We start from the raw sequence: 14737 nt of genomic DNA, 5'->3' as shown, positions 1-14737 counted from the left end.
ACCTGCTGCTTTGTATCTTTGTATGCATTATCTAATTTAATTCACATACAATTCCACTAGTGAGGTACAGCATTACCCTCATTGTACGGTCTAGAAAACTGAGGCTTAGGGAAGTTAAATACTTGTTACTAAGTCATCCTGTTATAACATGCTCTAACCAATATTTGACCATTTGAACTCAGAAGTAAATCTCTTATTTACTAGGACTTTGCTTCACAAAAGCACCTGTAAAATGAAAACCAGTCAAATAGAGTGTTACTATTAATACTATCATTGAAACACTGATACCCTTACTCCATGCACAGAAACTGAGAATAAAAACAGCTATCTTGAGTTACTAGAAATCTCACTTACTGAGTTATTTTAAGAGTATAAGTAGATATTCTTTTCAGTGCTAAAGATATATCAGCCTGTAAATAAAAGTTACTGTGGGGTAATCAAGTTCTTGGAGACTCAGCAAGACTTCCGTACCTCACTCTCATTAGAAACCAAACAGCAGAAATTAGTGAAGTCATTTGTGCAGTCAGAAAGGGTTCTACCCGCACAATGCCACGCCCTCCAAAAAGTGATCCAAGACTGTGCATAATAAAAACAAATGGACAACAGGGATGTAAACACTGTATGAGATCACATCAAGCAGGAGTGTGGAGGGAACTGTCCCAGAAACTCGAGATGTCTGTGCACAGGAGAACGAGATGGAACGCAGATCTTTCTGGCAGTCACCGCATTAGAATTCTGTAACAAGCTGGCTCCTGGCATTCCTTAAACACTTTGCTTCACAGGAAAGAGGATATGAAAGTCAAGACGAAAAGTGCTTCAGGGAAAGAGCAATCATCAGTTTTGTTACCTGCTGCTGTGAAGTTGCGCAACATAAAGACAGAGCTCACCACTGGATGCGGCAAGAAGTTCGCTGCTGTCCTTGACCTAGTAAGCATAGTTTTGGGAAAGGAAGGGGGCAAAGCTTGACCAGAGTCCATTAAAGGATGAATGGAATTTGAGGGGGTAGAGCCAGAAAAGCAAGGCAAACGTTTTGAGATATTTCTCCATAATGAAAAATGGGTAGTAGCTGTAGGGAGGCTGGGTGATGAGAGAGACTTGTTCAAAGATGGAAAACATCACAGCATGCCTGTGTGCCATCTGAAATGAGTCAGTGCCAGTGAAGAAAAATGGTGATGGAGAAGAGAGAGCAGATCACGGCAGGAGCAAAGTCCTGCGTGCTGCCAAGAGAAGCTGGTCTCCAGAGCACAAATGGAGTGAGATGAAGCCAAGCAATAAGGGAAGAGGTGGAGACAGGTGGGCATATTTGGTGGTGCAAAGTGAACTAGTTCTCCTTTGCTTGTTTTTATTTTCTCAGTGAAATGAGAAGAGAGGGTAACATCTAAGAAGTAGGAGACGGAGGAGGCATTGGGTGTTTATTAGAAGGGACAAGGTATAAAAAAGTAACTCTGGGGAGAGGAAAGGAGAATTTCCCAGGGTGGGCAACAGGAGCCCTTTGTGATCTGTGGTCAGGAACGTTACATGAGAGCAGGCAGCACGGTCAGGTGTTTTCCTCCAGTCTCATTCAGATATTTAGGACAAGCACAGGGTCATTGAAAAGTTATAACCAGAGATGAGTTTTAGGCAAATATAGTTGGTAAAAAGTGATACAAAGGACCTGAGTATGTAAGAAAACAGGTGCTGATAAGGAGGTGCCATAGGACCTCACTATTATAGGAGGGAGGTGATAAAATAAGGAGGTAGGCAACCGAAATGGACTAGACGTGATGCTGGACACGGTGCAGCACTATGTATCTTCTCAGAACTAAGGAAATTAGACTCCCAGCCAATGGGAGTTCTGCCTGCTAATGACCTTCAGCTCTTAATGACCTTCTGGAGACCTTGCCCTGGCTTAAAGTGTGTGGCCAAAAAAAGGGGCCACATACTAACCTGACAAGCTCAGGGGAGGCCTCCGTGGCAGCCTTACAAACTCAGAGACCTAAAGTAACCGCATAGGATGGGCTGCAATGACAACTTATTAACCCAAAGCAGGTCATGGTGGGGAGTCATGTCCTAGGACAGTATCTTCCCTGACATAAATCAACCTAGAATTGTCTGTCTACTGTCTTTTAGCATCTGTGGAATGTCAAAGTTAATTTCCCTTTTCTGGTCCCCTCCAAACACAGACACTGCATCAGAGCACCAAGGTAGAGACCACAGATCCCCTCATTGTTACTGTTACCATGTTAATTGTTGAGGGTTAACTATTCCTTACCCACCTGGGTAAAAGAAGTACGCGTCTACCATTTTATCTTTTATCCACTCCCGAAGGTTTCCCCCCTGTACTTCCCCCTACCTCTCTGACCCATCACCAATGGATTCCACGTAAACCCCTCTCTTTCGATGGTGATGTACAAAGCAAAATGCAGAACTGAAACATTTTCCCAATCTGGTGAGGTTGTGCTTCCCAGCAGTTGTCATCAGTTTGGCTCAAATAAACTCACAAAACATTCTCTACTGCAGGGCTATCAAACTCATTTTCACCGGAGGCCACATCAGCCTTGCAGTTGCCTTCAAAAGGACGAATATAACTTTAGGACTGTACAAATTAACTCCTCCTTAACTAGAGGCAAGGAGCTTGGCGCTGCCACCGGGTAGAAACAAGGTGCCAGGCCAGATAAAACAAGCTGGAGGAGCAGATTCGACCTGCCACCTGTGCTCAGGCTTGAATGTTTCTTACGTTGACAAGAGAGATGGCTTACCCCCAGTCACCCTCCCATCTGACGGCAGCCTACAATGAAGACGATTCTCCTTTATCTCAACTCAGGGTACTTCTACAGGGCTTTCTCAGGCTCCAAGTACTCAGGAGGATGGAGCTCACTCATCCCTTTACCCACCCTGTCTCCTCCCCCTCCCCCACAGATGTCCATCCCTATGGCATTGTGGATAAACTTCTTTATATGCCACCATCTATCTCAGACAGTGCTTGCTGAGGAACCCAAAGTTCAGCAGGAATCCTGATGAAGCCAAGGAATCATGACCCTGAAGGGACTAGAGTGTGTGCGCTGGAAAACTAGTTAGTGAAGCCACAGACTGGTCTGCTTGACACCAAGATTTTGGAGATTTCGTTAGTGTTGATTACAAGGTTTTTCAAGTGACTGCAGGACAGTAAAAGACCACATCACCGTGAGGGTTGGGGAACACCAAGAGAAGCCAGGTATTGGAGGCAACTATTGACATCAGTGTTATTCACCAAACACCAGCTTTCCTCCTTCTGGACACACAATGCAACAGTGCCAGCCCCTCCTTTCCAAAGGGAAGCCTGGCTATACAGGTGAGCGTCCACACTGACTAGCCCTCTACTGAGCCCCGAGTGAGAGGGACGAACAAAACCCCATCAGGGACCTCACAGCCTGGCAAACCACTGAGCGAAACTTGCTAAGTTCTATTGGGACTATAAGCCCTTTCAACAGGTGGAAGGGAGCTACTCTTCTTAGAGGCTCAGAGGAGGATTCTCTAGGGAAGGAGACAAGGAAAGGGGAGAGGAACAACATACCAGGTAGAAAAGACGGGTTGAGAAGAATTAGTTAGAGGAACCGAGTTCCGCCTGATTAAAAAGAAAAGAAATAGAAGCTCGAGCCCAACCCTGCTGCACCCAGGAGCCCCTGCAAAGGAGTCTGGACTCTCACCCAACTTCTGTCTCTAGAACACCCCTCGGCTGCAGTCGAGAGTGTGGACGGGAGCAGGGCAACCTGCAGGCTCCATCACCCTGGTGTTTTACTCATGGGGATACGGCCACACTAACTCGGTCTCATTCTGCTGGGGTGCCCAGACATTAAGATGAGATACTACGCAGGACATGCCTTAGAGTAGGGCTGTCTAACCTTTTGGCATCTCCGCACCACACTGGAAAAAGAACTGCTGTCTTGGGACACACACTAAATACATTGCAACATGTAATCACACACAAAAAATCTCATAATGTTTTTAAGTAAATGTATGGTTTTGTGTTGGGCCACATTCACAGCCATCCTGGGCTGCAAGCCACCCGCTGGCCTCAGGTTGGACACCCCTGCCTTAGAGGCAATTGGGTCTCCAGCCCACGGGCCTCAGCGGCCAACTGCAATGAATGCTTCCCAGTCATGGACTTTTGTCCACTCCTCCCAGAGGGAAACCATGGCTCACTTCCCAGAGGCCACTGGATCGCTGCTGAAAATGTCCTTGTTTCGCAGGATTCTAAGGCTTTGAATAAAAATATTTTCCGAAACTGGACAAGAGGATGGTTAGAAGAACCCTGGTGAGAACTTCCCATGTAGACTTATCCAATTCTTGTTCTCCACAGGGAATCCTGGCCATCCTCTCCCCCGCTGCCATCCCTCCCCATCCCCCCCCACCGCTGGCCATACATCCCTGCTGCCCCGCTGATGGGCCTCTGAGGTCTGCCTTCAGTTCATACCACTGATAAGTTCAGCTCTTGCATATCCAATCATTTCCTGGTGGCAGTCCAGAAAACTGCAAGACCAAAATAAAGCAGAGAAGTTGACAAATGTGCTGGAAAATTAAGCTGTCACAATGTTATCTTGGTTGCTTTATTCTCCCATCATGCAACCACCAGATACAAAAACTCCCTTCTGGTATAAATGAGGAAGAGGAGGAGAGGAAAAGGAGGAGAGAAAGAAAGTGTTTGGAGCCATCCAGCCAGGCCCCTGGAGACAAAATGGTGAGAGAAAGGAAGAAATCAGCAACTTCCCAGCTCGGGATGGGGAGAGAGTGGCAACATTTGGCAAAAGAAAGATCACTCTCCCTCCTCCAAAGGCACTTCCCTGCAGACAGTTTCAACCACTCAAGAGTGCTTCAAAAGCAAAACTGATTACAGAGAGAATCAAAACACAATTAACATCTTCAGAGAGCTGGGATATACTGAGAAAACAATCTCGAGAAATAGCAAGCAACTGGGATTTTTAAAAAGAACCTCGGACAAATGCTGCTTTTTGTTTACAGACAAAAGATTCTGAAAGGTAATGGATAATTACAAAACAAAAACAAAAACAAAACATTAGAAGTCCCTAAAGAAAGAATAAACCAATGCTCAGAGAGAAACTGGGTTGGCCCAAAGCCAGGAGGATTTTATAACCACAGCCCTCAGAAGCCACCTGACCTTTGCCCACATGGCGATGGTACTCTGCCTGCATGCAACCGATCTCTCTGTCTCTGTCTGTCTCTCTCCCTCAGACAATGGTCTCTGCCAGTGTGACACTCACCCACAAGCCAGGAGGCAGGAAGAGGCCAAGCCCATGGCTGAACATCAAGGTGGAAATTGAACACACTCAAGTCCAGACTCAAGATAGAAGTCTGAATCAGTGGAGGATGCTTTTCTAAGAACTGCAGTTTATGTGACATCTACTGGAAGGATGAATAGATTTTTGAAAATCCACATCGTTAAGCACAGAGTGATATTGAGATAAATAAGGGGCTAACAGTATGTATCCTCATAGGGTAAAACTAGGAACAGCCCCTGGTACCTGGTTAATACTCAATAAATAGCTGTGACTTCTATATATCAGGCACTACGCTGGGTGCTCCACAGGTAGTATCTCATCCCTCCCTTTACTCTTCCTGACTACTGTACGAGGTCGGTACCCCCATGTCATGATGAGCAAACCGAGGCTCATAGATTATCCAGTCACTTGCCTAAGGATTAAAGTCAGTAAACATAACAGCCTAGATTTGAATCAGCACCGCCTGTCCTTAAAGCTGGCATTGTCTTCACTGTGCCAGCTCGGCCCTCAATAACGTTTCAATCCTATGACTTTTAAAATACATCTGATGCTGCTACCAAGTATATGGAAAGTGTTTACATAGGTCTCCAAATTCTATGTCCCTGTGCAATGCTGTTCATGAAATCTGTGCTGGTGTAACACTCCCATGCACCTCAGCTCCTCTGGCTCCTTTAAATCAGCGCCCACGCTGTCACGCTCCCGGCTCCAGTGAGCCAGCTCTCCCAGCCAGGGAGCTGCCTTCTGCTCCCAGATGGAGGCCACAGCTTAATGCAGTCTCGACCGCGGTCGCTTAAGACTATCCAGTACCTACATTACAGGGTTAGAATCCAGAGACAAAAAGGCCTGGGATTTTTTTTTTTTAAGTTAAGTCGTGTTAGAGAAACTCCTTCAAAGCCCACTACAGCGTGTATCAAGCAGAACGGGGCTCAAACTGCAATCCATTCGTACAGATTGCTTGTCACCTTTGAAATATTAGAGGTATTTCAGGTCTTTTGAGGTAATAAAAACACAAGATTTACGTCCCTCCCCAGGATGGGGAAGAAGTTTGTTTTGTTTTTAAAAAGGTGTATTTATGAACTTTAAAACGAAACCTGATGTGGCGTAACGATTCTTCACAGATTGCCAGCCTCCGTCTGCATCTGAGAATTCAGAGCACACACAGACCCGAATTTGGCCTCATCGTCATTAAATTAGAGAGCCGGGCCTGGTTGCAGAGAGAGAAGTGAATTAAAAGAAGTCTCTTAATGAAATGGTGTTACTGACTTGAGCTTATTCATGAGAATTGCCTAGAAAAAGGTAACCCAGGGAGGGTAGGACTAGGAAGGGGTGTGGGGAGAAGGCATGCACATTTAAAAAAGAACGAAGCAGGGAAAGAAAACCAATGTTTATTAGGACCGAGCACTGTGGGCACCTCCTCTCTTCATTCCCAACCATCCCATGGCCTGGCACCGGAAACTATCAGCAGAGCACCTAGATTTCCAGCCCCGGCCTCTGTGACCCCACGCACACCTGTTCCACTCTGGCTGTTGGACCCAAGGCACCCGGTGAGCGGTCACGAAGCAAGTTTTACTCCTGCTTTTTCAACCGGCTGACTGTAGCACTGAGCCATCACTTCTTGTCTTAAGACATTGGTTTTCCTACTTGTAAAACTAGGGAGTTGAAGCAGAGAGCATCGAAATAATCTCCTGGTTCTGAAGTTCTTGACACATTTAAGTTCTTCTATCCAATCATCATAAAGCCTGCCTCTGAATCGGTTTCTCTTCAACCACACCCTCTGCTTTTGTGTTAAGGAGTTGGAAGATAATCCGAATGCTTTTCCCAAGATTCAAATCCTGGAAAATACTATCAAAATAATCCTAGTCTTCAATCTGTTTCTGGATACCTGTGTCAGCTGAGTTAGTATCTACCCTGAAAATGAACAGCACCTATGACCAGCAAACAGATATTCACACAAAGCCAAGGGCAAGTTCTCCCTGAAGTAGTAAGATAAACGGCAGAGCCATTATATCAGACTTCAATCTCCTGACTGCAGAAATCACGAGTTAAAAAACGTGGTGGCTTGGACAGTAATCTGTCATATTAGAATGATCAATATTTTCCATCTGTGCTACACAGAATAGCTTTTAATGTCAGGGCCCATACGACCTCTGATTTGCACTTATAAAAATCCAGCGAATCGGGAAATGGCAATAAAATACATTATTTTGTAGAAAAAAAAATCCAGTGATACAAGACGTGGATTACAATGCCCCTTTTAAGGTGAGAAAATAGAGGTGAGAGAAGATAGAAAAAAAAGGCCCCCAAACCCCTGTGCACAGAAAACCCCTGAGCTAGTGTCAAAACCATGTTCTTCTAGCTCTGGAATCTGCTTCATCCAATGCTGCATGTTTCTCTGTGGCTTCCTCCCTAAAGCAAAGAGACAAAAATCAAATGCCTATAGAATCTAGAAATATACATCAAGTGCCTACAGAAGCTAGGTACAAGATACTCTTGCAAAATATGTGCTTTCCACAAATAAGGTGTTTCTATTTTTCTTAAAACATACCCCTCTCCCTGTTCCTCTTCCTTTCTCTACCTCGCCCCCCCCCCACACTTCTAAAAACAAAGAAATGGTTTTCTCTTATAAGGGAGAGAACACAGTACAAGGCCAATGATACGTTGAAAGTGACTAAAACCTCAGTGGCGGAAAGGTAATAGAAGGAGTTTGGATTGTAGCAAACTAGAGCTCTAGTTTAATAATGCCACAGAGGAGCAATAAGAGATATCACTGACTATATAGCACTCACTATGTACTAAACAGTTTTAAGTGTTTTACATAGAGTAACTCAGTTAATACCTGTAAAAACTCTGTGAGGTATGTATTGCCTAAAATCAACTTAAAGTTACAGGTGAGAAATTAGAGACTTAGAAATGCACAGTAAACTGCCTAAGACCACATAGTTAGCAGGTGCCCCTGCACTGCCAGGACATGGATTCAGACAGCGTGGCTCCAGACTCTGTCCACTTCACTCTTTACTATTTCCTCCCAGGATTGTGAGCCCCCTCTTTGATCCTTCCAGAGACGTTGCATTAAACTAAACTTTTCAAAATACTGGCTGCATTGTTGTCAAACATTTTGAATCAAGCAAAACTTATCTGCCTATCAGATTCAACCTGTGGATGTCTGTGCCTTAAAGCATGTCATCACAACAGGCTTTACTGGGCAGAGACAGACAGACAGACAGACAGAGGGGGGAGGGAGGGACGGAGGGAGGGAATGGGAAGGAGAGGGGAGGGAATGAAGGGGAAGGGCAGGAGAAAGGGAGGGGAGGGAAGGCAAAAGGATGGAAAGGACAGAAGGGAAGAGAATGAAAAGTGAAGCAAAAAGATGACAACGAAATAGAAGAAAAGAGGGGAAATGATAAGACAACCTAGGAAGGTACCTACAAAATTTCTATGGACTGAACTGTGTGCTTCTCACCCCACATTCCTATAATAAAACCCTAACCTCCAAGGTCCCTAGAGATAGGTCCTTAGATGGCATCAGGAGAGTGGTGCCCTCATGATGTAACGTCTGCTCTTATGAGAAGAGATCCCACGGAACCTGCTCTTGCCTTCTCTCCACCATGCAAGGATGTGAAGGAGAAGCCACCAATCTGCGAGCCAGGAAGAGCTTTCACCAGACCTCGGCCACACCCGCAACCCCGGTCTCAGACTCCCAGTCTCCAGAATTGGGAGTAAATAAAATCCTGCTGTTTAAGCCAGTGTCTATGGTATTTTGTTATGGCATCCCAAGCTGACTGTTATAGTGTAGGGCAAATATAGATTTACAGTTGCTGGTAATGGAAAATAATACAAAGATCAGTAAATAATAATACAGGAATAAACTGTGTGTTTCATGCACTGGCAACTGCTTTTGCCCCCACCTGGTATAATAACCCTTTAAATAATATAATAATAAATAATAATATATGAATAAACTGTGTGTTTCATGTACTAGCAACTACTTTGGCCCTCACTTGCTATAATAACACTTTAAACCTCCCAGTTGCCTGGCAAAATGGATGTTTACAGCATCTGCTAAGATTTGTGTCAAGCAAACATGCTGCCTGCCAGATCAAATATTTGTGGATTAAAAATTCAAATAACCTTTTGGCCATGCCATGCATAGTAAAGAAGTCTTTAAACACAAGGTTAAAGACACTATAACATAGAAGTTAGACCACTGGATTTCTGACTTTTTAAAAAGATTTTATTTATTTATCTTTAGAGGGGAAAGGAAGGAGATAGGGAGAGAAATATCAATGTATGGTTGCTTCTCGTGAGTCCCCTGCTGGGGACTGGCCTGCAACCCAGGCATGTGCCCTGACTAGGAATTGAACCACGATACTCTGGTTTGCAGGCCCGCGCTCAATCCACTGAGCTACACCAGCCAGGGCTTGATTTCTGACATTTTAAAAGTGTTTTCCACAAATAACTAGGTCGGATGTTTGGAAGTTCATACTAAGATGCCCCCCCCCCCCCCCAGTGAGGCTGTTTCAGAGGCAAACAGTACTGTCATTAAGTTGCACATCTCTTTGTGCCATTGAGAATCCGGCACACCAATTTCTACCTGACATTCAATAGGATTCATAAACCCCTGCTGGTGTAGCTCAGTGGACTGAGCACTGGCCTGTGAAGCAAAGGATCGTGGCTTGATTCCCAGTCAGGGCACATGCCTGAGTTGCAGGCCAGGTCCCCAGGAGGGGACATATAAGGGGCAACCACACACTGATGTTTCTGTCTCACTCTTTCTTCCCTTCCCCTCTCTCTAAAAATAAATAAAATATTTTTAAAAAATAAATAAACAGTAAATAGGCCTCATAAGACACCACCCCACAACTTTCTTCCCAGCCAGGCATCTCTGACCTTGGAGAGTGCCCATACCCCGATCCTGAGTGCCCACAAGGAAAGCGGCTGAAGGAAAGGTGCTTAAAGCAGCTTTGGCCTCACACTGCACCCCACCTCTCTGAACCTACCAGCGTCTGAACCCAACTTCAGCCAACAGTACCAACAAAAGCACTGAGTGCACACACAGCGGTCCAACACCTCCTCATGAGTCAGTTAGACTAATCAAAGAACACACTGGAAGCACAGAAGTCACCATGGTCCCTTGTCTTCCCTACAACTGTAAAAGGAGAATCAGAAACTACTGAGAGACTGCTGAGTTCCACAGGCAGCAAAGATTCCAAGGTTAGTGGGACTGGTTCCCCTCTCCAGCCTTTCACGCTAAGTGAGAAAAGCCAGACCGTGCAGAACTGTACAGACACGCAATCACATGAACATGAAACTCAATAGCACAGTTCAAGTTCTACTGAGATTTTAGTGGCTAATTTCCACAAAGGGGATTAGAGAAAGATTCATGCAAAAGACTTAAGTTTTGAGTCTTGGGAAGGCAAGAAAGACACCCTCATAAAAAGGTGATGGCCTTTGCTTATTACTTTGATTGAACTGGAGAACTATTCTTCCCCCTCCCAGATTTCTTAAGATATAATTGACATATGATACTGTGTAGTTTAAAATGTACAGTGTGTTGGTTTTCATATAATCATACAAGGGGGCACCCCAAAACACAGATTTTATTTATAAAAAAGTGTGTACTTATTCTTAAATATTTAAATTTCAGTCACTTTCAAAGTACTGTCTATTTGATGCAATACACCTATCAAAATACTTTTTTCACTGCTCAAAACAGTTTTTTAAAAAGATTTTATTTATTTTTAGAGAGAGGGCAAGGGAGGAAGAAAGACAGGATGAGAAACATCAACGTGTGTCTGTTTCTTGCACGCCCCCTACTGGGGACCTGGCTCACAACCCAGGCATGTGCCCTGACCGGGAATCGAACCCACAACACTCTGGTCTGCAGGTCTGCACTCTATCCATCGAGCCACACCAACCAGGGATCAAAACAGTTTTTGTACTTCTTGATTTCGATGCCTTTTAGTGCTTCTGGCTTTTTGTTTCACCTCTTTCATACTGGCAAAACATTTCCCTTTAAGAACTTTTTTCACCCAGGGAAACAAAAGAAAAGTTGCTTGGGACAAAATCAGGTGAATAGGAAGGATGGGAGCATGGTGCTTATGCCATTTTTGGTCAAAAGCTGCTGAACACTCAGTGAGGTGTGAGCAGGTGCGCTTGTAAATCACCCATCATGAAATGGGCAAACGAGTTGAAAGAGTCTTCAAAACAAATTCACTGAAGCTGAATGCAACCTCTCACAACAACGCTAGCTGGCACACTGATACAGATGGGTTCTTAGAACACTCACCTAGTGGGGGACGCCTGTACTCCAAAGGGCCCACCCTCCAGAAGATAATTCCAGTTTTGGGGGGAGTCCTCCATCATATATTATAAAGTGGTTTCCACACTATCCTTGCCTAACACCTCCATCACATTATATAACTACCGTTTCTGTTTTGTGGTGATAAGATTTATTACATACTCTCTTAGCCACTTTCAAATATACAATACAGTGTTATTAACTATAATCACCATGCTGCACATCAGATCCCCAGAAATTATTCATCTGATAACTAAAAGTTGGTACTCTATGACCATCAATCAATGAATGGACAGAGACTTGGGGGTGGGCCTGTGTGTGGTATGCGTCTATATATAATGGAATATATTACAACCCTAAGAAAGAAAGAACTCCTGACATGTGCAACAACACGATGGACCCAATGGCACTATGCAAGGTGAAATAAGCCAGGCACGGAAAGACAAACACCATTGAATACCACTGACGTGTCAGATCTGAAAAACAAACACACAGATTGGTGGACCGGGGAGTGGGGGAAATGGGGAGATGTTGGGCATCTATTCTTTTGCTTTACAAAGATAAAGGAAAGCCAGCTGAGGACGAATGAGATAGGAGAATGCGCTGCTCCCCACAAAGCCATCTGCGTTCTCTATCAGCTGCAAGTATCGATTATAATCGTAGGCAGCATTTACTGACCATGACTATGTGCCAAGTTGTAAGCACTTTGCCTGTATTATTTCATTATATCCTCATACAAGTAAGAATATATTAACATTTTAATGTGATGGATCCATGAGAGGTTAACTAGCTGGAGGTGACCTCGGGGAATATGACTTTGGTATCTAGTCTATTCTGTCTCTCCACAAGGCCTCTAAACTCCCCCTCCTCAATAAGAATATCCCCATTCCTTGGTTAATTAAATAGCAATTTCCTGTAGTCATGTGGCAAATTATTCATTCACCACTTTCTCCACACAGTCAAAATAATGTGGATAGGCTTTAGCATTTTAAAAATAAATGATTTATTGCTGGAAGCTTAGCTCCGATTCACTACAGCACCCAATTAACCACGAATTAAATATCCAGCTCCAAAGTACACAAACAGGGGTCTGAGGCCCTCTGAGCAGGTAGGTACCGAACACAGCCCAGGTTTGGTACAACCCGGCCCTGCCGTTCAGCGCCCGTGTGATGAATGATGATCAGCCACATGTACCCAGGAAATGCGCTCTTCCTCTGTGCCCCCTCAGAGAGATTCTTTTTCAGATAAAATAATCTTGAATTGATATTAACATTATTCCCAATTTCAGGTGCTTACACATCTGACTGAACCTGTGTACACTAATATAAAAACCAAAACCATGACCTGTTTAAGCAGGTCCTTAAAATTCACCAAGTCCAAATTCCTATGCACTGTGATTGTTGAAAGAACACAAAAAAAAATGATGGGGAGAAAAGTGGGGGAAAGAATAAACACAGAACAATGAGTAACCCCTTTTCCTCTGAAGACACAGTCTAATGGTGGAATGAAAAGCACCATCCGAAAGGTGGACAATGGAGGGGGACCTGATGCCAGACCGCCCACTGGGCTTTTTAACTGTTTTTAAACAAAAGAATCCTTTAAAAAGTAAGAATAGGTAACATTTGGGTGGCACTACTAAAGACCAGGTACTGCCCTACATATACAGCCATTTAATCCTCAAAGAACACTCTGAAGTGGGTATTATTTTTTAGCACCGCAAGTCTCCAAATAAGGAAATCAGGGCATGGAGACTAAGATGTCATGGTGACACCTTGCCCCAGGTCACACACTGGGGGGGGGAGGGGCGGAGCTAGAACTCAACTCCAGGCGGACCTGCTGCAGGGCGGGGCTTTAGCCTCCACACCTGGCACTCCCGGCCACAGAGATCTCACCCCAGAAGCAGGGTGAGCAACTGGCCCTCACGGGAGCAAAAAATCTCAAAGATTATCCAAAGACTGTGATCCTCCAAAGGACCACGGTACATGAACAGACCTATAGTGTGTTCGTGGTGTTAGAATTTCATGGGCGAGTGATAGGAGAAATATGTCTGAAAGACGTCCGGGGGCAGGAGGTGGGGGGACGATGAAAACTGCTCTACACTGAGCTGCCTCTAGGTGGAGTGACACCTACTTGGAAGCCCAGCACGTACAACAGTTACTAGTGGCTGCGGCAAAGCAGAGGTTGGGCACGTGTTTGAAAGGAAGTGGAAACAGAACAATCCACATTTAGCTACTGTGAACAACGCTGTGACGAGCAATGGTAGTTGTACAAGCCCCTGCTTTCAGTTTCTTTAGGTACATGTCTAAGATGGGGATTGTGGAACCCCTGACCATTTTATGCTTAGATTCTTTTTTCCTTAATCCTCACCTGAGCACATGCCTGTTGATTTTAGAGAGAGGGGAAGACAGGCAGAGAGAGGGGAAGACAGGCAGAGAGAGAGGAGAAAAACATTGATATGAGAAACATCAGTTGGTTGCCTCTCACATGCACCCCAGCTGGGGACCAAACTGCAACCTAGGTGTGTGCCCTGGCGAGGAGTTGAACCCATAACCTTTTGGTGCGTGGAACAACACTCCAACCAACTGAGCCACGCTGGCCAGGGCTACGCCTAGACTTGAGGAAACACCGAACTATTTTTTAATTCTGCAGCGCCATAGACTGGAGGTTCCCAGGGGCTGGGGAGAGGGAGGGATGGGCAGCTGACACTTCATGGTTGCAGGGTGTCTGCGGGGTGATGAAGGAGTTTTGGAAGTAGTGATGATGGCCCCACTACATCATGGATGTAATTAATGCCACTGACCTGTGTACTTCCAAATGGCTACAGTGGCAAATCTCATATTATAGATGTTCTACTAATAATTATAAAATAATGTAATATATCAAAAGTCATTGATTTATACACTTTAAATCAGTGAATTGTATGGTACATAAATTATATCTCAATAAAGCTGTTTCTAGAAAACAAAAACAAAAATGAGGGCGAGGAGAGATAATCCCAAATCTGCATTCTCTTTTCTGAGGGGAAAAGAAAACAGCAATGCCCATGAGAAGCTGAATGCCACAGAACTAGAAAAAATGTGACAGATGTGAACCCAAATCCCAGCTTTGTCACTGATTAGTGTTACTCCGGGAAAGTCACCTGATGCATCTGAACCTGAACTTGGGTTTCCATGTCTGAGGAACC

At 44.6% G+C, this 14737-nt stretch overlaps 1 protein-coding gene across 2 annotated transcripts in view; it reads right to left on the bottom strand.

Moving 5' to 3' along the window:
• The window catches only part of NELL1 (neural EGFL like 1), a 734878-nt gene that overhangs the window by 387416 nt on the left and 332725 nt on the right, over window positions 1-14737 (bottom strand). The window lies entirely within an intron of this gene.

This window comes from Artibeus jamaicensis, unplaced genomic scaffold (genome assembly GCF_021234435.1).
Source record: "Artibeus jamaicensis isolate MK-2021 breed Jamaican fruit bat unplaced genomic scaffold, CSHL_Jam_final contig_797, whole genome shotgun sequence".
NCBI classification, from domain to species: Eukaryota; Metazoa; Chordata; class Mammalia; order Chiroptera; family Phyllostomidae; genus Artibeus; species Artibeus jamaicensis.
This window is presented reverse-complemented; position numbering and strand designations above follow the sequence as displayed.